This window comes from Hyperolius riggenbachi, chromosome 9, assembly GCF_040937935.1.
Source record: "Hyperolius riggenbachi isolate aHypRig1 chromosome 9, aHypRig1.pri, whole genome shotgun sequence".
In the NCBI taxonomy this organism is placed as follows: Eukaryota; Metazoa; Chordata; class Amphibia; order Anura; family Hyperoliidae; genus Hyperolius; species Hyperolius riggenbachi.
In genome coordinates, this window is record NC_090654.1 from 55,459,287 (window position 1) to 55,484,984 (window position 25,698).

A 25,698-nucleotide genomic window follows, 5' to 3' on the forward strand; every position below is an offset into this window, starting at 1 on the left:
ACTCCGTAGGCGATTGTGATTTGCCTTTGTGTTGAACCCGGCCTAAGGGGGACCAGCTGGATCCCAATTAATTATCAGGTGGTCGTTGTGTTCCCCAACTTTGCACTTGAGGGTGTAAGAGTGGTACCGTTTAAGACCACCTATCCCCCTCTTCCCTCTCCAAAACACTATACTCTATTCCTCTCTCACTCCCATCACCTAACCCACCCTAATAGAGTCTACCTTACCATGGTGGGCCGGCTTACAATCCTATTGGCCAAAATGTGATTTACTTTTAGCCAACTGGATTAGCCAAAGGACTCTGTTAAAAAAAGAATATAATAAACTCTCTTAGATGGAGATTAACTAATTAGGGCCCTTTTTTATTAAGAACGTTTCGATTCAAAAATTGTATCGTTCCCATTTTGCCAATAGCAACAGCACGGCGATGAACATTTAAATTGCATTGCCGGGTTTTTGCTAGTGCAATTGGTATTTTCCAGAATTAAAATTGTTGGCCTGCATCTTTTTTTGTTTTGTTTGCGTTTCTATGCTTTGTCCCTTTTTGGTGAGGATTGGAATGGCTATGGGGAGGAGGAGGCCATTATTAGAATTTGGGGGTGTATTTAAATCATTTTAAATACACCCCTGAGTTCTACTCTGCAGGTTGCAACAATTTGTAATCACCAATCAAGTTCTCTTAAGGGCCAGTTCACTCTTGGGGTGCTTTAATAAGTAGTTTTTCTGCTCATTGCTGATAGCCGGCATTCAGCAAAGCACTGTGGTAAATCCTTGCAGTGCCTGTGATGTGCTTAAATCGCAAAAGTGCACTGCGTGCAACATTTTGCTGGCAGTTAGAACACCATTCTCATTCTCTGGAATGAGACCGAAAAACGCAATCACTGCAACATGGAGCCACAGTTGCTTAGTAGAAATGCAATCATACTCCCTAGGCGATTGTGATTTGCCTTTTGCGATCCCAGTGTTGAACCCGGCCTAAGGGGGACCAGCTGGATCCCAATTAATTATCAGGTGGTCGTTGTGTTCCCCAACTTTGCACTTGAGGGTGTAAGAGTGGTACCCTTTAAGACCACCTATCCCCCTCTTCCCTCTCCAAAACACTATACTCTATTCCTCTCTCACTCCCATCACCTAACCCGCCCTAATAGAGTCTACCTTACCATGGTGGGCCGGCTTACAATCCTATTTGCCAAAATGTGATTTACTTTTAGCCAACTGGATTAGCCAAAGGACTCTGTTAAAAAAAGAATATAATAAACTATCTTAGATGGAGATTAACTAATTAGGGCCCTTTTTTATTAAGAACGTTTCGATTTAAAAATTGTATCGTTCTCATTTTGCCAATAGCAACAGCACGGCGATGAACATGTAAATTGCATTGCCGGGTTTTTTCTAGTGCAATTGGTATTTTCCAGAATTACAATTGTTGGTCTGCATCTTTTTTTGTTTTTTTTGCGTTTCTATGCTTTATACCTTTTTGGTGAGGATGGGTATGGCTATGGGGAGGAGGAGGCCATTATTAGAATTTGGGGGTGTATTTAAATCATTTTAAATACACCCCTGAGTTCTACTCTGCAGGTTGCAACAATTTGTAATCACCAATCAAGTTCTCTTAAGGGCCAGTTCACTCTTGGGGTGCTTTAATAAGTAGTTTTTCTGCTCATTGCTGATAGCCGGTATTCAGCAAAGCACTGTGGTAAATCCTTGCAGTGCCTGTGATGTGCTTAAATCGCAAAAGTGCACTGCGTGCAACATTTTGCTGGCAGTTAGAACACCATTCTCATTATCTGGAATGAGACCGAAAAACGCAATCACTGCAACATGGAGCCACAGTTGCTTAGTAGAAATGCAATCATACTCCCTAGGCGATTGTGATTTGCCTTTTGCGATCCCAGTGTTGAACCCAGCCTAAGGGGGACCAGCTGGATCCCAATTAATTATCAGGTGGTCGTTGTGTTCCCCAACTTTGCACTTGAGGGTGTAAGAGTGGTACCCTTTAAGACCACCTATCCCCCTCTTCCCTCTCCAAAACACTATACTCTATTCCTCTCTCACTCCCATCACCTAACCCGCCCTAATAGAGTCTACCTTACCATGGTGGGCCGGCTTACAATCCTATTTGCCAAAATGTGATTTACTTTTAGCCAACTGGATTAGCCAAAGGACTCTGTTAAAAAAAGAATATAATAAACTATCTTAGATGGAGATTAACTAATTAGGGCCCTTTTTTATTAAGAACGTTTCGATTTAAAAATTGTATCGTTCTCATTTTGCCAATAGCAACAACACGGCGATGAACATGTAAATTGCATTGCCGGGTTTTTGCTAGTGCAATTGGTATTTTCCAGAATTACAATTGTTGGTCTGCATCTTTTTTTGTTTTTTTTTGCGTTTCTATGCTTTATAACTTTTTGGTGAGGATGGGTATGGCTATGGGGAGGAGGAGGCCATTATTAGAATTTGGGGGTGTATTTAAATCATTTTAAATACACCCCTGAGTTCTACTCTGCAGGTTGCAACAATTTGTAATCACCAATCAAGTTCTCTTAAGGGCCAGTTCACTCTTAGGGTGCTTTGGTGGGTAGTGTTTCTGCTCTTTGCTGATAGCCGGTATTCAGCAAAGCACTGCAGTAAATCCTTGCAGTGCCTGTGATGTGCGTAAATCGCAAAAGTGCAGTGCGTGCAACATTTTGCTGGCAGTTAGAACACCATTCTCATTCTCTGGAATGAGACTGAAAAACGCAATCACTGCAACATGGAGCCACAGTTGCTTAGTAGAAATGCAATCACACTCCGTAGGCGATTGTGATTTGCCTTTTGCGATCCCAGTGTTGAAGCGGCCTAAGGGGGACCAGCTGGATCCCAATTATTTATCAGGTGGTCGTTGTGTTCCCCGACTTTGCACTTGAGGGTGTAAGAGTGGTACCCTTTAAGACCACCTATCCCCCTCTTCCCTCTCCAAAACGCTATACTCTATTCCTCTCTCACTCCCATCACCTAACCCGCCCTAATAGAGTCTACCTTACCATGGTGGGCCGGCTTACAATCCTATTTGCCAAAATGTGATTTAGTTTTAGCCAACTGGATTATCCCAAGGACTCTGTTAAAAAAAGAAGATAATAAACTCTCTTAGATGGAGATTAACTAATTAGCGCCCTTTTTTATTAAGCACGTTTCAATTTAAAAATTGTATCGTTCCCATTTTTCCAATAGCAACAGCACGGCGATGAACATGTAAATTGCATTGCCGGGTTTTTGCTAGTGCAATTGGTATTTTCCAGAATTACAATTGTTGGCCTGCATTTTTTTTGTTTTGTTTGCGTTTCTATGCTTTGTACCTTTTTGGTGAGGATTGGTATGGCTATGGGGAGGAGGAGGCCATTATTAGAATTTGGGGGTATATTTAAATCATTTTAAATACGCCCCTGAGTTCTACTCTGCAGGTTGCAACAATTTGTAATCACCAATAAAGTTCTCTTAAGGGCCAGTTCACACTTGGGGTGCTTTAATAAGTAGTTTTTCTGCTCATTGCTGATAGCCGGTATTCAGCAAAGCACTGTGGTAAATCCTTGCAGTGCCTGTGATGTGCTTAAATCGCAAAAGTGCACTGCGTGCAACATTTTGCTGGCAGTTAGAACACCATTCTCATTATCTGGAATGAGACCGAAAAACGCAATCACTGCAACATGGAGCCACAGTTGCTTAGTAGAAATGCAATCATACTCCCTAGGCGATTGTGATTTGCCTTTTGCGATCCCAGTGTTGAACCCGGCCTAAGGGGGACCAGCTGGATCCCAATTAATTATCAGGTGGTCGTTGTGTTCCCCAACTTTGCACTTGAGGGTGTAAGAGTGGTACCCTTTAAGACCACCTATCCCCCTCTTCCCTCTCCAAAACACTATACTCTATTCCTCTCTCACTCCCATCACCTAACCCGCCCTAATAGAGTCTACCTTACCATGGTGGGCCGGCTTACAATCCTATTTGCCAAAATGTGATTTACTTTTAGCCAACTGGATTAGCCAAAGGACTCTGTTAAAAAAAGAATATAAAAAACTATCTTAGATGGAGATAAACTAATTAGGGCCCTTTTTTATTAAGAACGTTTCGATTTAAAAATTGTATCGTTCCCATATTGCCAATAGCAACAGCACGGCGATGAACATGTAAATTGCATTTCCGGGTTTTTGCTAGTGCAATTGGTATTTTCCAGAATTACAATTGTTGGTCTGCATCTTTTTTTGTTTTTTTTGCGTTTCTATGCTTTATACCTTTTTGGTGAGGATGGGTATGGCTATGGGGAGGAGGAGGCCATTATTAGAATTTGGGGGTGTATTTAAATCATTTTAAATACACCCCTGAGTTCTACTCTGCAGGTTGCAACAATTTGTAATCACCAATCAAGTTCTCTTAAGGGCCAGTTCACTCTTGGGGTGCTTTGGTGGGTAGTGTTTCTGCTCTTTGCTGATAGCCGGTATTCAGCAAAGCACTGCGGTAAATCCTTGCAGTGCCTGTGATGTGCGTATATCGCAAAAGTGCACTGCGTGCAACATTTTGCTGGCAGTTAGAGCTAGTGTTGGGCGAACACCTGGATGTTCGGGTTCGGGCCGAACAGGCCGAACATGGGCCAGATGTTCGGCATGTTCGGCCCGAACGCCGAACTCAATGGGAGTCAATGGGACCCCCGAACATGCCCATTTTGGGGGCCCTATGGGGTCGCAGGCATAAGGGGGGAGCATGCCCCGGTCGCGGGGGGGGTCGGAAATTCCCCCCACCCCCTCCGCTAGCGCTCCCCCCTCTGCCCGCTTCCCCATACAAAAAGTTTAAATCAAGTTCAATAGTACCTGGGCTGGTGGCATTGGCTGGCAGTGGAGTGAGGAGGAGGAGGAGTCCGAATAGCAGAGTGACGTTGAGGCCGGGCAGCGGGCGGTTCAGCGCTAGTACCCTTGTGGTACTTCCGCCCTTTCTCTGACCTCACGTCCTCTGCGTGATGACGCATACGAGGGTACGCGTGATGCGTACCCTCGTATGCAGAGGACGTGAGGTCAGAGAAAGGGCGGAAGTACCACAAGGGTACTAGCGCTGAACCGCCCGCTGCCCGGCCTCAACGTCACTCTGCTACTCGGACTCCTCCTCCTCCTCAATCCACTGCCAGCCAATGCCACCAGCCCAGGTACACTACTATTGAACTTGATTTAAACTTTTTTTATGGGGAAGCGGGCAGAGGGGGGAGCGCTAGCGGAGGGGGTGGGGGGAATTTCCGACCCCCCCCGCGATCGGGGCATGCTCCCCCCTTATGCCTGCGACCCCATAGGGGGGCCGTATTGCGGCCTGTTCGGCCGAACAGGGCCCTGTTCGCCCGAACAGGGGCCCTGTTCGGCCCTGTTCGGGGGCATACAGAAGTTCGGGGCGAACCCGAACTTAAAAGGCCGAACACCATCAGGTGTTCGGCCGAACTCGAACATCACCCGAACAGGGTGATGTTCTGCAGAACCCGAACAGTGGCGAACACTGTTCGCCCAACACTAGTTAGAGCGCCATTCTCATTCTCTGGAATGAGACCGAAAAACGCAATCATTGCAACATGGAGCCACAATTGCTTAGTAGAAATGCAATCACACTCCATAGGCGATTGCGATTTGCCTTTTGCGATCCCAGTGTTGAACCGGCCTAAGGGGGACCAGCTGGATCCCAATTATTTATCAGGTGGTCGTTGTGTTCCCCGACTTTGCACTTGAGGGTGTAAGAGTGGTACCCTTTAAGTCCATTTATCTCCCCATCTTCCCTCTCCAAAACACTATACTCTATTCCTCTCTCACTCCCATCACCTAACCCGCCCTAATAGAGTCTACCTTACCATGGTGGGCCGGCTTACAATCCTATTTGCCAAAATGTGATTTACTTTTAGCCAACTGGATTAGCCAAAGGACTCTGTTAAAAAAAGAATATAATAAACTATCTTAGATGGAGATTAACTAATTAGGGCCCTTTTTTATTAAGAATGTTTCGATTTAAAAATTGTATCGTTCTCATTTTGCCAATAGCAACAGCACGGTGATGAACATGTAAATTGCATTGCCGGGTTTTTGCTAGTGCAATTGGTATTTTCCAGAATTACAATTGTTGGTCTGCATCTTTTTTTGTTTTGTTTGCGTTTCTATGCTTTATACCTTTTTGGTGAGGATGGGTATGGCTATGGGGAGGAGGAGGCCATTATTAGAATTTGGGGGTGTATTTAAATCATTTTAAATACACCCCTGAGTTCTACTCTGCAGGTTGCAACAATTTGTAATCACCAATCAAGTTCTCTTAAGGGCCAGTTCACTCTTGGGGTGCTTTGGTGGGTAGTGTTTCTGCTCTTTGCTGATAGCCGGTATTCAGCAAAGCACTGCGGTAAATCCTTGCAGTGCCTGTGATGTGCGTATATCGCAAAAGTGCACTGCGTGCAACATTTTGCTGGCAGTTAGAGCGCCATTCTCATTCTCTGGAATGAGACCGAAAAACGCAATCACTGCAACATGGAGCCACAATTGCTTAGTAGAAATGCAATCACACTCCATAGGCGATTGCGATTTGCCTTTTGCGATCCCAGTGTTGAACCAGCCTAAGGGGGACCAGCTGGATCCCAATTATTTATCAGGTGGTCGTTGTGTTCCCCGACTTTGCACTTGAGGGTGTAAGAGTGGTACCCTTTAAGTCCATTTATCTCCCCATCTTCCCTCTCCAAAACACTATACTCTATTCCTCTCTCACTCCCATCACCTAACCCGCCCTAAGGGCTGGTTCCCACAGGAGCGCTTTTGGCAGCGTTTTGGCAGCACTGCGATACGCTAGCAGTTTGCCAAAACGCTGGGCTAATGTTAATGGATGGGCCAACTTCCACAGGAGCGTTTGCATTTCCCAGAAACGCAAACGCAGGACCTGCAGCATTTTGGGAGCGTTAGCGCTTCAATGTAAAGTATTGCTAGCAGAAACGCTCAGCAAAACCTAAACTGAGCGGTTTTGCTAGCGTTTTGCGGTTCAGCACACTGTAACAAAATGAAAAATAATTCACAGGACCAATCAGGATAGAAACGCAAAACGCAAAACGCTAGGCACCCGCTGGGGAAAAAAATACAATGTTGCAAAACACGACCAAAAACGCGCATGAATCCGCTTGCAAACCGCTCAGACAAAACGCTAGCGGTTGCGTTTTGCGTTTGCGGTTTTCAGTGGGTTCCAGGCCTAATAGAGTCTACCTTACCATGGTGGGCTGGCTTACAATCCTATTTGCCAAAATGTGATTTACTTTTAGCCAACTGGATTAGCCAAAGGACTCTGTTAAAAAAAGAATATAATAAACTATCTTAGATGGAGATTAACTAATAAAGGCCCTTTTTTATTAAGCACGTTTCGATTTAAAAATTGTATCGTTCTCATTTTGCCAATAGCAACAGCACGGCGATGAACATGTAAATTGCATTGCCGGGTTTTTGCTAGTGCAATTGGTATTTTCCAGAATTACAATTGTTGGCCTGCATCTTTTTTTTGTTTTGTTTGCGTTTCTATGCTTTGTATCTTTTTGGTGAGGATTGGTATGGCTATGGGGAGGAGGAGGCCATTATTAGAATTTGGGGGTATATTTAAATCATTTTAAATACGCCCCTGAGTTCTACTCTGCAGGTTCCAACAATTTGTAATCACCAATCAAGTTCTCTTAAGGGCCAGCTCCTCTTGGGGTGCTTTGGTGGGTAGTGTTTCTGCTCTTTGCTGATAGATGGTATTCAGCAAAGCACTGCGATAAATCCTTGCAGTGCCTGTGATGTGCGTAAATCGCAAAAGTGCACTGCGTGCAACATTTTGCTGGCAGTTAGAACACCATTCTCATTCTCTGGAATGAGACCGAAAAACGCAATCACTGCAACATGGAGCCACAGTTGCTTAGTAGAAATGCAATCACACTCCGTAGGCGATTGTGATTTGCCTTTTGCGATCCCAGTGTTGAACCCGGCCTAAGGGGGACCAGCTGGATCCCAATTAATTATCAGGTGGTCGTTGTGTTCCCCAACTTTGCACTTGAGGGTGTAAGAGTGGTACCGTTTAAGACCACCTATCCCCCTCTTCCCTCTCCAAAACACTATACTCTATTCCTCTCTCACTCCCTTCACCTAACCCGCCCTAATAGAGTCTACCTTACCATGGTGGGCCGGCTTACAATCCTATTGGCCAAAATGTGATTTACTTTTAGCCAACTGGATTAGCCAAAGGACTCTGTTAAAAAAAGAATATAATAAACTATCTTAGATGGAGATTAACTAATTAGGGCCCTTTTTTATTAAGAACGTTTCGATTTAAAAATTGTATCGTTCCCATTTTGCCAATAGCAACAGCACGGCGATGAACATGTAAATTGCATTGCCGGGTTTTTGCTAGTACAATTGGTATTTTCCAGAATTACAATTGTTGGCCCTCATCTTTTTTTGTTTTGTTTGCGTTTCTATGCTTTGTCCCTTTTTGGTGAGGATTGGTATGGCTATGGGGAGGAGGAGGCCATTATTAGAATTTGGGGGTGTATTTAAATCATTTTAAATACACCCCTGAGTTCTACTCTGCAGGTTGCAACAATTTGTAATCACCAATCAAGTTCTCTTAAGGGCCAGTTCACTCTTGGGGTGCTTTAATAAGTAGTTTTTCTGCTCATTGCTGATAGCCGGTATTCAGCAAAGCACTGTGGTAAATCCTTGCAGTGCCTGTGATGTGCTTAAATCGCAAAAGTGCACTGCGTGCAACATTTTGCTGGCAGTTAGAACACCATTCTCATTCTCTGGAATGTGACCAAAAAACTCAATCACTGCAACATGGAGCCACAATTGCTTGGTAGAAACGCAATCACACTCCATAGGCGATTGCGATTTGCCTTTTGCGATCCCAGTGTTGAACCCGGCCTAAGGGGAACCAGCTGGATCCCAATTATTTATCAGGTGGTCGTTGTGTTCCCCGACTTTGCACTTGAGGGTGTAAGAGTGGTACCCTTTAAGACCACCTATCCCCCTCTTCCCTCTCCAAAACGCTATACTCTATTCCTCTCTCACTCCCATCACCTAACCCGCCCTAATAGAGTCTATCTTACCATGGTGGGCCGGCTTACAATCCTATTTGCCAAAATGTGATTTAGTTTTAGCCAACTGGATTAGCCAAAGGACTCTGTTAAAAAAAGAATATAATAAACTCTCTTAGATGGAGATTAACTAATTAGCGCCCTTTTTTATTAAGCACGTTTCAATTTAAAAATTGTATCGTTCCCATTTTTCCACTGGCGTAGGAGCAGGGGTCGCAGCAGTCGCACTGGCGACCGGGCCCGCGATCTCCTAGGGCCCGTACCGGCCCCTGCTCCCCGCATTCTCCTCTGTCCCCAGGCCCTCCGTGACAGCCGCTTAGCTCCACCCCCAAATCGCAGGTAGCTCCGCCCCCAAATCGCGGGTAGCTCCGCCTCTCACAGGATCGTTCCTGTGAGTTGCTTGATTCTTTCACCGAGCCCTGCCCCTGCAAATCCCATTGGCTGGCACAGCAAGAACAGAGGACAGAGCATGGGAGAAGATGATGATGAGCCAAGAGCTCCCTTCCCCCAGGCAAACAGAGCGGGAGGTATGAGAGGTGAGTGCTGTCTCCCTCTTTATTTCCCTGTCACTGCTTATCAGCCTTTACTGTATCCAGAGCCCTCAACAGGGCTCACTAACCTTCCTCCACCAGACCCCTAGTAATTTCCTGTCTTTCTATCCACCCCCCAGAATTCTCACTAGCCCCCCCTCAACCTCTCTCCCCCAGACTCCTAATAACCTCCCTCACTCCTTCCTCAATATTCTTCACCCTCCCTTTCCCAGACCTCTAACTGCTCTCACTTCTTACTCCCCCGACCCCTAATAACCCCCCTGTCTCTCCTCACTTCCCCCTCAATATTCTTCACTGTCCCCCGACCCCTAATAATAGCTCCCCTCTCTCGCCTCACTCCTCCCTCAATATTCCTCATCCTCCCTTTCCCAGACTCCTAATAACCCCCCTGTCTCTCCTCACTCACCCCCCCTAATAACCCCCCTTTTTCTCTTCATTCCCCCCTCAATATTCCCCACCCTCCCTTTCCCAGACCCCTAATAATCCCGCTCTCTCTTCTCACTACGCCCTCAATATTCCTTACCCTCCCTCCCCCAGATCCAATGCTACCGGCGTCACATGGTGCACACGCCTGTTTGCTGAGGACACTGGCCTGCAGTGACAGCTATATTGGCCTGCAGGTGACAGCTATATTGCTGTCTGCTTCCACATCCCTTGAAAGAATACATAGGGCACTGGCAGAGTAAGTATGGGGGGGGGCCCCCATGTCCAAATTCTGCATCGGGGCCCTGAGGTCTGTAGCTACGCCACTGCATTTTTCCAATAGCAACAGCACGGCGATGAACATGTAAATTGCATTGCCGGGTTTTTGCTAGTGCAATTGGTATTTTCCAGAATTACAATTGTTGGCCTGCATCTTTTTTTGTTTTGTTTGCGTTTCTATGCTTTGTACCTTTTTGGTGAGGATTGGTATGGCTATGGGGAGGAGGAGGCCATTCTTAGAAATTGGGGGTATATTTAAATCATTTTAAATACGCCCCTGAGTTCTACTCTGCAGGTTGCAACAATTTGTAATCACCAATCAAGTTCTCTTAAGGGCAAGTTCACTCTAAGGGAGCTTTGGTGGGTAGTGTTTCTGCTCTTTGCTGATAGCCGGTATTCAGCAAAGCACTGCTGTAAATCCTTGCAGTGACTGTGATGTGCGTAAATCGCAAAAGTGCACTGCGTGCAACATTTTGCTGGCAGTTAGAACACCATTCTCATTCTCTGGAATGAGACCGAAAAACGCAATCACTGCAACATGGAGCCACAGTTGCTTAGTAGAAATGCAATCACACTCCGTAGGTGATTGTGATTTGCCTTTTGCGATCCCAGTGTTGAACCCGGCCTAAGGGGGACCAGCTGGATCCCAATTATTTATCAGGTGGTCGTTGTGTTCCCCGACTTTGCACTTGAGGGTGTAAGAGTGGTACCCTTTAAGTCCACCTATCCCTCTCTTCCCTCTCCAAAACACTATACTCTATTCCTCTCTCACTCCCATCACCTAACCCGCCCTAATAGAGTCTACCTTACCATGGTGGGCCGGCTTACAATCCTATTTGCCAAAATGTGATTTACTTTTAGCCAACTGGATTAGCCAAAGGACTCTGTTAAAAAAAGAATATAATAAACTATCTTAGATGGAGATTAACTAATTAGGGCCCTTTTTTATTAAGAACGTTTCGATTTAAAAATTGTATCGTTCTCATTTTGCCAATAGCAACAGCACGGCGATGAACATGTAAATTGCATTGCCGGGTTTTTTCTAGTGCAATTGGTATTTTCCAGAATTACAATTGTTGGTCTGCATCTTTTTTTGTTTTTTTTGCGTTTCTATGCTTTATACCTTTTTGGTGAGGATGGGTATGGCTATGGGGAGGAGGAGGCCATTATTAGAATTTGGGGGTGTATTTAAATCATTTTAAATACACCCCTGAGTTCTACTCTGCAGGTTGCAACAATTTGTAATCACCAATCAAGTTCTCTTAAGGGCCAGTTCACTCTTGGGGTGCTTTAATAAGTAGTTTTTCTGCTCATTGCTGATAGCCGGTATTCAGCAAAGCACTGTGGTAAATCCTTGCAGTGCCTGTGATGTGCTTAAATCGCAAAAGTGCACTGCGTGCAACATTTTGCTGGCAGTTAGAACACCATTCTCATTATCTGGAATGAGACCGAAAAACGCAATCACTGCAACATGGAGCCACAGTTGCTTAGTAGAAATGCAATCATACTCCCTAGGCGATTGTGATTTGCCTTTTGCGATCCCAGTGTTGAACCCAGCCTAAGGGGGACCAGCTGGATCCCAATTAATTATCAGGTGGTCGTTGTGTTCCCCAACTTTGCACTTGAGGGTGTAAGAGTGGTACCCTTTAAGACCACCTATCCCCCTCTTCCCTCTCCAAAACACTATACTCTATTCCTCTCTCACTCCCATCACCTAACCCGCCCTAATAGAGTCTACCTTACCATGGTGGGCCGGCTTACAATCCTATTTGCCAAAATGTGATTTACTTTTAGCCAACTGGATTAGCCAAAGGACTCTGTTAAAAAAAGAATATAATAAACTATCTTAGATGGAGATTAACTAATTAGGGCCCTTTTTTATTAAGAACGTTTCGATTTAAAAATTGTATCGTTCTCATTTTGCCAATAGCAACAACACGGCGATGAACATGTAAATTGCATTGCCGGGTTTTTGCTAGTGCAATTGGTATTTTCCAGAATTACAATTGTTGGTCTGCATCTTTTTTTGTTTTTTTTTGCGTTTCTATGCTTTATAACTTTTTGGTGAGGATGGGTATGGCTATGGGGAGGAGGAGGCCATTATTAGAATTTGGGGGTGTATTTAAATCATTTTAAATACACCCCTGAGTTCTACTCTGCAGGTTGCAACAATTTGTAATCACCAATCAAGTTCTCTTAAGGGCCAGTTCACTCTTAGGGTGCTTTGGTGGGTAGTGTTTCTGCTCTTTGCTGATAGCCGGTATTCAGCAAAGCACTGCAGTAAATCCTTGCAGTGCCTGTGATGTGCGTAAATCGCAAAAGTGCAGTGCGTGCAACATTTTGCTGGCAGTTAGAACACCATTCTCATTCTCTGGAATGAGACTGAAAAACGCAATCACTGCAACATGGAGCCACAGTTGCTTAGTAGAAATGCAATCACACTCCGTAGGCGATTGTGATTTGCCTTTTGCGATCCCAGTGTTGAAGCGGCCTAAGGGGGACCAGCTGGATCCCAATTATTTATCAGGTGGTCGTTGTGTTCCCCGACTTTGCACTTGAGGGTGTAAGAGTGGTACCCTTTAAGACCACCTATCCCCCTCTTCCCTCTCCAAAACGCTATACTCTATTCCTCTCTCACTCCCATCACCTAACCCGCCCTAATAGAGTCTACCTTACCATGGTGGGCCGGCTTACAATCCTATTTGCCAAAATGTGATTTAGTTTTAGCCAACTGGATTATCCCAAGGACTCTGTTAAAAAAAGAAGATAATAAACTCTCTTAGATGGAGATTAACTAATTAGCGCCCTTTTTTATTAAGCACGTTTCAATTTAAAAATTGTATCGTTCCCATTTTTCCAATAGCAACAGCACGGCGATGAACATGTAAATTGCATTGCCGGGTTTTTGCTAGTGCAATTGGTATTTTCCAGAATTACAATTGTTGGCCTGCATTTTTTTTGTTTTGTTTGCGTTTCTATGCTTTGTACCTTTTTGGTGAGGATTGGTATGGCTATGGGGAGGAGGAGGCCATTATTAGAATTTGGGGGTATATTTAAATCATTTTAAATACGCCCCTGAGTTCTACTCTGCAGGTTGCAACAATTTGTAATCACCAATAAAGTTCTCTTAAGGGCCAGTTCACACTTGGGGTGCTTTAATAAGTAGTTTTTCTGCTCATTGCTGATAGCCGGTATTCAGCAAAGCACTGTGGTAAATCCTTGCAGTGCCTGTGATGTGCTTAAATCGCAAAAGTGCACTGCGTGCAACATTTTGCTGGCAGTTAGAACACCATTCTCATTATCTGGAATGAGACCGAAAAACGCAATCACTGCAACATGGAGCCACAGTTGCTTAGTAGAAATGCAATCATACTCCCTAGGCGATTGTGATTTGCCTTTTGCGATCCCAGTGTTGAACCCGGCCTAAGGGGGACCAGCTGGATCCCAATTAATTATCAGGTGGTCGTTGTGTTCCCCAACTTTGCACTTGAGGGTGTAAGAGTGGTACCCTTTAAGACCACCTATCCCCCTCTTCCCTCTCCAAAACACTATACTCTATTCCTCTCTCACTCCCATCACCTAACCCGCCCTAATAGAGTCTACCTTACCATGGTGGGCCGGCTTACAATCCTATTTGCCAAAATGTGATTTACTTTTAGCCAACTGGATTAGCCAAAGGACTCTGTTAAAAAAAGAATATAAAAAACTATCTTAGATGGAGATAAACTAATTAGGGCCCTTTTTTATTAAGAACGTTTCGATTTAAAAATTGTATCGTTCCCATATTGCCAATAGCAACAGCACGGCGATGAACATGTAAATTGCATTTCCGGGTTTTTGCTAGTGCAATTGGTATTTTCCAGAATTACAATTGTTGGTCTGCATCTTTTTTTGTTTTTTTTGCGTTTCTATGCTTTATACCTTTTTGGTGAGGATGGGTATGGCTATGGGGAGGAGGAGGCCATTATTAGAATTTGGGGGTGTATTTAAATCATTTTAAATACACCCCTGAGTTCTACTCTGCAGGTTGCAACAATTTGTAATCACCAATCAAGTTCTCTTAAGGGCCAGTTCACTCTTGGGGTGCTTTGGTGGGTAGTGTTTCTGCTCTTTGCTGATAGCCGGTATTCAGCAAAGCACTGCGGTAAATCCTTGCAGTGCCTGTGATGTGCGTATATCGCAAAAGTGCACTGCGTGCAACATTTTGCTGGCAGTTAGAGCTAGTGTTGGGCGAACACCTGGATGTTCGGGTTCGGGCCGAACAGGCCGAACATGGGCCAGATGTTCGGCATGTTCGGCCCGAACGCCGAACTCAATGGGAGTCAATGGGACCCCCGAACATGCCCATTTTGGGGGCCCTATGGGGTCGCAGGCATAAGGGGGGAGCATGCCCCGGTCGCGGGGGGGGTCGGAAATTCCCCCCACCCCCTCCGCTAGCGCTCCCCCCTCTGCCCGCTTCCCCATACAAAAAGTTTAAATCAAGTTCAATAGTACCTGGGCTGGTGGCATTGGCTGGCAGTGGAGTGAGGAGGAGGAGGAGTCCGAATAGCAGAGTGACGTTGAGGCCGGGCAGCGGGCGGTTCAGCGCTAGTACCCTTGTGGTACTTCCGCCCTTTCTCTGACCTCACGTCCTCTGCGTGATGACGCATACGAGGGTACGCGTGATGCGTACCCTCGTATGCAGAGGACGTGAGGTCAGAGAAAGGGCGGAAGTACCACAAGGGTACTAGCGCTGAACCGCCCGCTGCCCGGCCTCAACGTCACTCTGCTACTCGGACTCCTCCTCCTCCTCAATCCACTGCCAGCCAATGCCACCAGCCCAGGTACACTACTATTGAACTTGATTTAAACTTTTTTTATGGGGAAGCGGGCAGAGGGGGGAGCGCTAGCGGAGGGGGTGGGGGGAATTTCCGACCCCCCCCGCGATCGGGGCATGCTCCCCCCTTATGCCTGCGACCCCATAGGGGGGCCGTATTGCGGCCTGTTCGGCCGAACAGGGCCCTGTTCGCCCGAACAGGGGCCCTGTTCGGCCCTGTTCGGGGGCATACAGAAGTTCGGGGCGAACCCGAACTTAAAAGGCCGAACACCATCAGGTGTTCGGCCGAACTCGAACATCACCCGAACAGGGTGATGTTCTGCAGAACCCGAACAGTGGCGAACACTGTTCGCCCAACACTAGTTAGAGCGCCATTCTCATTCTCTGGAATGAGACCGAAAAACGCAATCATTGCAACATGGAGCCACAATTGCTTAGTAGAAATGCAATCACACTCCATAGGCGATTGCGATTTGCCTTTTGCGATCCCAGTGTTGAACCGGCCTAAGGGGGACCAGCTGGATCCCAATTATTTATCAGGTGGTCGTTGTGTTCCCCGACTTTGCACTTGAGGGTGTAAGAGTGGTACCCTTTAAGTCCATTTATCTCCCCATCTTCCCTCTCCAAAACACTATACTCTATTCCTCTCTCACTCCCATCACCTAACCCGCCCTAATAGAGTCTACCTTACCATGGTGGGCCGGCTTACAATCCTATTTGCCAAAATGTGATTTACTTTTAGCCAACTGGATTAGCCAAAGGACTCTGTTAAAAAAAGAATATAATAAACTATCTTAGATGGAGATTAACTAATTAGGGCCCTTTTTTATTAAGAATGTTTCGATTTAAAAATTGTATCGTTCTCATTTTGCCAATAGCAACAGCACGGTGATGAACATGTAAATTGCATTGCCGGGTTTTTGCTAGTGCAATTGGTATTTTCCAGAATTACAATTGTTGGTCTGCATCTTTTTTTGTTTTGTTTGCGTTTCTATGCTTTATACCTTTTTGGTGAGGATGGGTATGGCTATGGGGAGGAGGAGGCCATTATTAGAATTTGGGGGTGTATTTAAATCATTTTAAATACACCCCTGAGTTCTACTCTGCAGGTTGCAACAATTTGTAATCACCAATCAAGTTCTCTTAAGGGCCAGTTCACTCTTGGGGTGCTTTGGTGGGTAGTGTTTCTGCTCTTTGCTGATAGCCGGTATTCAGCAAAGCACTGCGGTAAATCCTTGCAGTGCCTGTGATGTGCGTATATCGCAAAAGTGCACTGCGTGCAACATTTTGCTGGCAGTTAGAGCGCCATTCTCATTCTCTGGAATGAGACCGAAAAACGCAATCACTGCAACATGGAGCCACAATTGCTTAGTAGAAATGCAATCACACTCCATAGGCGATTGCGATTTGCCTTTTGCGATCCCAGTGTTGAACCAGCCTAAGGGGGACCAGCTGGATCCCAATTATTTATCAGGTGGTCGTTGTGTTCCCCGACTTTGCACTTGAGGGTGTAAGAGTGGTACCCTTTAAGTCCATTTATCTCCCCATCTTCCCTCTCCAAAACACTATACTCTATTCCTCTCTCACTCCCATCACCTAACCCGCCCTAAGGGCTGGTTCCCACAGGAGCGCTTTTGGCAGCGTTTTGGCAGCACTGCGATACGCTAGCAGTTTGCCAAAACGCTGGGCTAATGTTAATGGATGGGCCAACTTCCACAGGAGCGTTTGCATTTCCCAGAAACGCAAACGCAGGACCTGCAGCATTTTGGGAGCGTTAGCGCTTCAATGTAAAGTATTGCTAGCAGAAACGCTCAGCAAAACCTAAACTGAGCGGTTTTGCTAGCGTTTTGCGGTTCAGCACACTGTAACAAAATGAAAAATAATTCACAGGACCAATCAGGATAGAAACGCAAAACGCAAAACGCTAGGCACCCGCTGGGGAAAAAAATACAATGTTGCAAAACACGACCAAAAACGCGCATGAATCCGCTTGCAAACCGCTCAGACAAAACGCTAGCGGTTGCGTTTTGCGTTTGCGGTTTTCAGTGGGTTCCAGGCCTAATAGAGTCTACCTTACCATGGTGGGCTGGCTTACAATCCTATTTGCCAAAATGTGATTTACTTTTAGCCAACTGGATTAGCCAAAGGACTCTGTTAAAAAAAGAATATAATAAACTATCTTAGATGGAGATTAACTAATAAAGGCCCTTTTTTATTAAGCACGTTTCGATTTAAAAATTGTATCGTTCTCATTTTGCCAATAGCAACAGCACGGCGATGAACATGTAAATTGCATTGCCGGGTTTTTGCTAGTGCAATTGGTATTTTCCAGAATTACAATTGTTGGCCTGCATCTTTTTTTTGTTTTGTTTGCGTTTCTATGCTTTGTATCTTTTTGGTGAGGATTGGTATGGCTATGGGGAGGAGGAGGCCATTATTAGAATTTGGGGGTATATTTAAATCATTTTAAATACGCCCCTGAGTTCTACTCTGCAGGTTCCAACAATTTGTAATCACCAATCAAGTTCTCTTAAGGGCCAGCTCCTCTTGGGGTGCTTTGGTGGGTAGTGTTTCTGCTCTTTGCTGATAGATGGTATTCAGCAAAGCACTGCGATAAATCCTTGCAGTGCCTGTGATGTGCGTAAATCGCAAAAGTGCACTGCGTGCAACATTTTGCTGGCAGTTAGAACACCATTCTCATTCTCTGGAATGAGACCGAAAAACGCAATCACTGCAACATGGAGCCACAGTTGCTTAGTAGAAATGCAATCACACTCCGTAGGCGATTGTGATTTGCCTTTTGCGATCCCAGTGTTGAACCCGGCCTAAGGGGGACCAGCTGGATCCCAATTAATTATCAGGTGGTCGTTGTGTTCCCCAACTTTGCACTTGAGGGTGTAAGAGTGGTACCGTTTAAGACCACCTATCCCCCTCTTCCCTCTCCAAAACACTATACTCTATTCCTCTCTCACTCCCTTCACCTAACCCGCCCTAATAGAGTCTACCTTACCATGGTGGGCCGGCTTACAATCCTATTGGCCAAAATGTGATTTACTTTTAGCCAACTGGATTAGCCAAAGGACTCTGTTAAAAAAAGAATATAATAAACTATCTTAGATGGAGATTAACTAATTAGGGCCCTTTTTTATTAAGAACGTTTCGATTTAAAAATTGTATCGTTCCCATTTTGCCAATAGCAACAGCACGGCGATGAACATGTAAATTGCATTGCCGGGTTTTTGCTAGTACAATTGGTATTTTCCAGAATTACAATTGTTGGCCCTCATCTTTTTTTGTTTTGTTTGCGTTTCTATGCTTTGTCCCTTTTTGGTGAGGATTGGTATGGCTATGGGGAGGAGGAGGCCATTATTAGAATTTGGGGGTGTATTTAAATCATTTTAAATACACCCCTGAGTTCTACTCTGCAGGTTGCAACAATTTGTAATCACCAATCAAGTTCTCTTAAGGGCCAGTTCACTCTTGGGGTGCTTTAATAAGTAGTTTTTCTGCTCATTGCTGATAGCCGGTATTCAGCAAAGCACTGTGGTAAATCCTTGCAGTGCCTGTGATGTGCTTAAATCGCAAAAGTGCACTGCGTGCAACATTTTGCTGGCAGTTAGAACACCATTCTCATTCTCTGGAATGTGACCAAAAAACTCAATCACTGCAACATGGAGCCACAATTGCTTGGTAGAAACGCAATCACACTCCATAGGCGATTGCGATTTGCCTTTTGCGATCCCAGTGTTGAACCCGGCCTAAGGGGAACCAGCTGGATCCCAATTATTTATCAGGTGGTCGTTGTGTTCCCCGACTTTGCACTTGAGGGTGTAAGAGTGGTACCCTTTAAGACCACCTATCCCCCTCTTCCCTCTCCAAAACGCTATACTCTATTCCTCTCTCACTCCCATCACCTAACCCGCCCTAATAGAGTCTATCTTACCATGGTGGGCCGGCTTACAATCCTATTTGCCAAAATGTGATTTAGTTTTAGCCAACTGGATTAGCCAAAGGACTCTGTTAAAAAAAGAATATAATAAACTCTCTTAGATGGAGATTAACTAATTAGCGCCCTTTTTTATTAAGCACGTTTCAATTTAAAAATTGTATCGTTCCCATTTTTCCACTGGCGTAGGAGCAGGGGTCGCAGCAGTCGCACTGGCGACCGGGCCCGCGATCTCCTAGGGCCCGTACCGGCCCCTGCTCCCCGCATTCTCCTCTGTCCCCAGGCCCTCCGTGACAGCCGCTTAGCTCCACCCCCAAATCGCAGGTAGCTCCGCCCCCAAATCGCGGGTAGCTCCGCCTCTCACAGGATCGTTCCTGTGAGTTGCTTGATTCTTTCACCGAGCCCTGCCCCTGCAAATCCCATTGGCTGGCACAGCAAGAACAGAGGACAGAGCATGGGAGAAGATGATGATGAGCCAAGAGCTCCCTTCCCCCAGGCAAACAGAGCGGGAGGTATGAGAGGTGAGTGCTGTCTCCCTCTTTATTTCCCTGTCACTGCTTATCAGCCTTTACTGTATCCAGAGCCCTCAACAGGGCTCACTAACCTTCCTCCACCAGACCCCTAGTAATTTCCTGTCTTTCTATCCACCCCCCAGAATTCTCACTAGCCCCCCCTCAACCTCTCTCCCCCAGACTCCTAATAACCTCCCTCACTCCTTCCTCAATATTCTTCACCCTCCCTTTCCCAGACCTCTAACTGCTCTCACTTCTTACTCCCCCGACCCCTAATAACCCCCCTGTCTCTCCTCACTTCCCCCTCAATATTCTTCACTGTCCCCCGACCCCTAATAATAGCTCCCCTCTCTCGCCTCACTCCTCCCTCAATATTCCTCATCCTCCCTTTCCCAGACTCCTAATAACCCCCCTGTCTCTCCTCACTCACCCCCCCTAATAACCCCCCTTTTTCTCTTCATTCCCCCCTCAATATTCCCCACCCTCCCTTTCCCAGACCCCTAATAATCCCGCTCTCTCTTCTCACTACGCCCTCAATATTCCTTACCCTCCCTCCCCCAGATCCAATGCTACCGGCGTCACATGGTGCACACGCCTGTTTGCTGAGGACACTGGCCTGCAGTGACAGCTATATTGGCCTGCAGGTGACAGCTATATTGCTGTCTGCTTCCACATCCCTTGAAAGAATACATAGGGCACTGGCAGAGTAAGTATGGGGGGGGGCCCCCATGTCCAAATTCTGCATCGGGGCCCTGAGGTCTGTAGCTACGCCACTGCATTTTTCCAATAGCAACAGCACGGCGATGAACATGTAAATTGCATTGCCGGGTTTTTGCTAGTGCAATTGGTATTTTCCAGAATTACAATTGTTGGCCTGCATCTTTTTTTGTTTTGTTTGCGTTTCTATGCTTTGTACCTTTTTGGTGAGGATTGGTATGGCTATGGGGAGGAGGAGGCCATTCTTAGAAATTGGGGGTATATTTAAATCATTTTAAATACGCCCCTGAGTTCTACTCTGCAGGTTGCAACAATTTGTAATCACCAATCAAGTTCTCTTAAGGGCAAGTTCACTCTAAGGGAGCTTTGGTGGGTAGTGTTTCTGCTCTTTGCTGATAGCCGGTATTCAGCAAAGCACTGCTGTAAATCCTTGCAGTGACTGTGATGTGCGTAAATCGCAAAAGTGCACTGCGTGCAACATTTTGCTGGCAGTTAGAACACCATTCTCATTCTCTGGAATGAGACCGAAAAACGCAATCACTGCAACATGGAGCCACAGTTGCTTAGTAGAAATGCAATCACACTCCGTAGGTGATTGTGATTTGCCTTTTGCGATCCCAGTGTTGAACCCGGCCTAAGGGGGACCAGCTGGATCCCAATTATTTATCAGGTGGTCGTTGTGTTCCCCGACTTTGCACTTGAGGGTGTAAGAGTGGTACCCTTTAAGTCCACCTATCCCCCTCTTCCCTCTCCAAAACACTATACTCTATTCCTCTCTCACTCCCATCACCTAACCCGCCCTAATAGAGTCTACCTTACCATGGTGGGCCGGCTTACAATCCTATTTGCCAAAATGTGATTTACTTTTAGCCAACTGGATTAGCCAAAGGACTCTGTTAAAAAAAGAATATAATAAACTATCTTAGATGGAGATTAACTAATTAGGGCCCTTTTTTATTAAGCACATTTCGATTTAAAAATTGTATCGTTCCCATTTTGCCAATAGCAACAGCACGGCGATGAACATGCACATTGCATTGCCGGGTTTTTGCTAGTGCAATTGGTATTTTCCAGAATTACAATTGTTGGTCTGCATCTTTTTTTGTTTTTTTTGCGTTTCTATGCTTTATACCTTTTTGGTGAGGATTGGTATGGCTATGGGGAGGAGGACGCCATTATTAGAATTTGGGGGTGTATTTAAATCATTTTACATACACCCCTGAGTTCTACTCTGCAGGTTGCAACAATTTGTAATCACCAATCAAGTTCTCTTAAGGGCCAGTTCACTCTTAGGGTGCTTTGGTGGGTAGTGTTTCTGCTCTTTGCTGATAGCCGGTATTCAGCAAAGCACTGCGGTAAATCCTTGCAGTGCCTGTGATGTGCGTAAATCGCAAAAGTGCACTGCGTGCAACATTTTTCTGGCAGTTAGAACACCATTCTCATTCTCTGGAATGAGACCGAAAAACGCAATCACTGCAACATGGAGCCACAGTTGCTTAGTAGAAATGCAATCATACTCCGTAGGCGATTGTGATTTGCCTTTTGCGATCCCAGTGTTGAACCCGGCCTAAGGGGGACCAGCTGGATCCCAATTAATTATCAGGTGGTCGTTGTGTTCCCCAACTTTGCACTTGAGGGTGTAAGAGTGGTACCCTTTAAGACCACCTATCCCCCTCTTCCCTCTCCAAAACACTATACTCTATTCCTCTCTCACTCCCATCACCTAACCCGCCCTAATAGAGTCTACCTTACCATGGTGGGCCGGCTTACAATCCTATTTGCCAAAATGTGATTTAGTTTTAGCCAACTGGATTAGCCAAAGGACTCTGTTAAAAAAAGAATATAATAAACTATCTTAGATGGAGATTAACTAATTAGGGCCCTTTTTTATTAAGAACGTTTCAATTTAAAAATTGTATCGTTCCCATTTTGCCAATAGCAACAGCACGGCGATGAACATGTAAATTGCATTGCCGGGTTTTTGCTAGTGCAATTGGTATTTTCTAGAATTACAATTGTTGGCCTGCATCTTTTTTTGTTTTGTTTGCGTTTCTATGCTTTGTACCTTTTTGGTGAGGATTGGTATGGCTATGGGGAGGAGGAGGCCATTATTAGAATTTGGGGGTGTATTTAAATCATTTTAAATACACCCCTGAGTTCTACTCTGCAGGTTGCAACAAGTTGTAATCACCAATCAAGTTCTCTTAAGGGCCAGTTCACTCTTGGGGTGCTTTGGTGGGTAGTGTTTCTGCTCCTTGCTGATAGCCGGTATTCAGCAAAGCACTGCGGTAAATCCTTGCAGTGCCTGTGATGTGCGTATATCGCAAAAGTGCACTGCGTGCAACATTTTGCTGGCAGTTAGAGCGCCATTCTCATTCTCTGGAATGAGACCGAAAAACGCAATCACTGCAACATGGAGCCACAATTGCTTAGTAGAAATACAATCACACTCCATAGGCGATTGCGATTTGCCTTTTGCGATCCCAGTGTTGAACCGGCCTAAGGGGGACCAGCTGGATCCCAATTATTTATCAGGTGGTCGTTGTGTTCCCCGACTTTGCACTTGAGGGTGTAAGAGTGGTACCCTTTAAGACCACCTATCCCCCTCTTCCCTCTCCAAAACACTATACTCTATTCCTCTCTCACTCCCATCACCTAACCTGCCCTAATAGAGTCTACCTTACCATGGTGGGCCGGCTTACAATCCTATTTGCCAAAATGTGATTTAGTTTTAGCCAACTGGATTAGCCAAAGCACTCTGTTAAAAAAAGAATATAATAAACTCTCTTAGATGGAGATTAACTAATTAGCGCCCTTTTTTATTAAGCACGTTTCAATTTAAAAATTGTATCGTTCCCATTTTTCCAATAGCAACAGCACGGCGATGAACATGTAAATTGCATTGCCGGGTTTTTGCTAGTGCAATTGGTATTTTCCAGAATTACAATTGTTGGTCTGCATCTTTTTTTGCGTTTCTATGCTTTATACCTTTTTGGTGAGGATGGTTATGGCTATGGGGAGGAGGAGGCCATTATTAGAATTTGGGGGTGTATTTAAATCATTTTAAATACACCCCTGAGTTCTACTCTGCAGGTTGCAACAATTTGTAATCACCAATCAAGTTCTCTTAAGGGCCAGTTCACTCTTAGGGTGCTTTGGTGGGTAGTGTTTCTGCTCTTTGCTGATAGCCGGTATTCAGCAAAGCACTGCGGTAAATCCTTGCAGTGCCTGTGATGTGCGTAAATCGCAAAAGTGCACTGCGTGCAACATTTTGCTGGCAGTTAGAACACCATTCTCATTCTCTGGAATGAGACCGAAAAACGCAATCACTGCAACATGGAGCCACAGTTGCTTAGTAGAAATGCAATCACACTCCGTAGGCGATTGTGATTTGCCTTTTGCGATCCCAGTGTTGAACCCGGCCTAAGTGGGACCAGCTGGATCCCAATGAATTATCAGGTGGTCGTTGTGTTCCCCAACTTTGCACTTGAAGGTGTAAGAGTGGTACCCTTTAAGACCACCTATCCCCCTCTTCCCTCTCCAAAACACTATACTCTATTCCTCTCTCACTCCCATCACCTAACCCGCCCTAATAGAGTCTACCTTACCATGGTGGGCCGGCTTACAATCCTATTTGCCAAAATGTGATTTACTTTTAGCCAACTGGATTAGCCAAAGGACTCTGTTAAAAAAAGAATATAATAAACTATCTTAGATGGAGATTAACTAATTAGGGCCCTTTTTTATTAAGAACGTTTCGATTTAAAAATTGTATCGTTCCCATTTTGCCAATAGCAACAGCACGGCGATGAACATGTAAATTGCATTGCCGGGTTTTTGCTAGTGCAATTGGTATTTTCCAGAATTACAATTGTTGGCCTGCATCTTTTTTTTGTTTTGTTTGCGTTTCTATGCTTTGTACCTTTTTGGTGAGGATTGGTATGGCTATGGGGAGGAGGAGGCCATTATTAGAATTTGGGGGTATATTTAAATCATTTTAAATACGCCCCTGAGTTCTACTCTGCAGGTTGCAACAATTTGTAATCGCCAATAAAGTTCTCTTAAGGGCCAGTTCACACTTGGGGTGCTTTAATAAGTGTTTTTTCTGCTCTTTGCTGATAGTCGGTATTCAGCAAAGCACTGCGGTAAATCCTTGCAGTGCCTGTGATGTGTGTATATCGCAAAAGTGCACTGCGTGCAACATTTTGCTGGCAGTTAGAACACCATTCTCATTCTCTGGAATGAGACCGAAAAACGCAATCACTGCAACATGGAGCCACAATGGCTTAGTAGAAATGCAATCACACTCCGTAGGCGATTGTGATTTGCCTTTTGCGATCCCAGTGTTGAACCCGGCCTAAGGGGGACCAGCTGGATTCCAATTATTTATCAGGTGGTCGTTGTGTTCCCCGACTTTGCACTTGAGGGTGTAAGAGTGGTACCCTTTAAGTCCACCTATCCCTCTCTTCCCTCTCCAAAACACTATACTCTATTCCTCTCTCACTCCCATCACCTAACCCGCCCTAATAGAGTCTACCTTACCATGGTGGGCCGGCTTACAATCCTATTTGCCAAAATGTGATTTACTTTTAGCCAACTGGATTAGCCAAAGGACTCTGTTAAAAAAAGAATATAATAAACTATCTTAGATGGAGATTAACTAATTAGGGCCCTTTTTTATTAAGCACATTTCGATTTAAAAATTGTATCGTTCCCATTTTGCCAATAGCAACAGCACGGCGATGAACATGCATATTGCATTGCCGGGTTTTTGCTAGTGCAATTGGTATTTTCCAGAATTACAATTGTTGGTCTGCATCTTTTCTTGTTTTTTGTTGCGTTTCTATGCTTTATACCTTTTTGGTGAGGATTGGTATGGCTATGGGGAGGAGGACGCCATTATTAGAATTTGGGGGTGTATTTAAATCATTTTACATACACCCCTGAGTTCTACTCTGCAGGTTGCAACAATTTGTAATCACCAATCAAGTTCTCTTAAGGGCCAGTTCACTCTTAGGGTGCTTTGGTGGGTAGTGTTTCTGCTCTTTGCTGATAGCCGGTATTCAGCAAAGCACTGCGGTAAATCCTTGCAGTGCCTGTGATGTGCGTAAATCGCAAAAGTGCACTGCGTGCAACATTTTGCTGGCAGTTAGAACACCAATCTCATTCTCTGGAATGAGACCGAAAAACGCAATCACTGCAACATGGAGCCACAGTTGCTTAGTAGAAATGCAATCACACTCCGTAGGCGATTGTGATTTGCCTTTTGCGATCCCAGTGTTGAACTCGGCCTAAGGGGGACCAGCTGGATCCCAATTATTTATCAGGTGGTCGTTGTGTTCCCCGACTTTGCACTT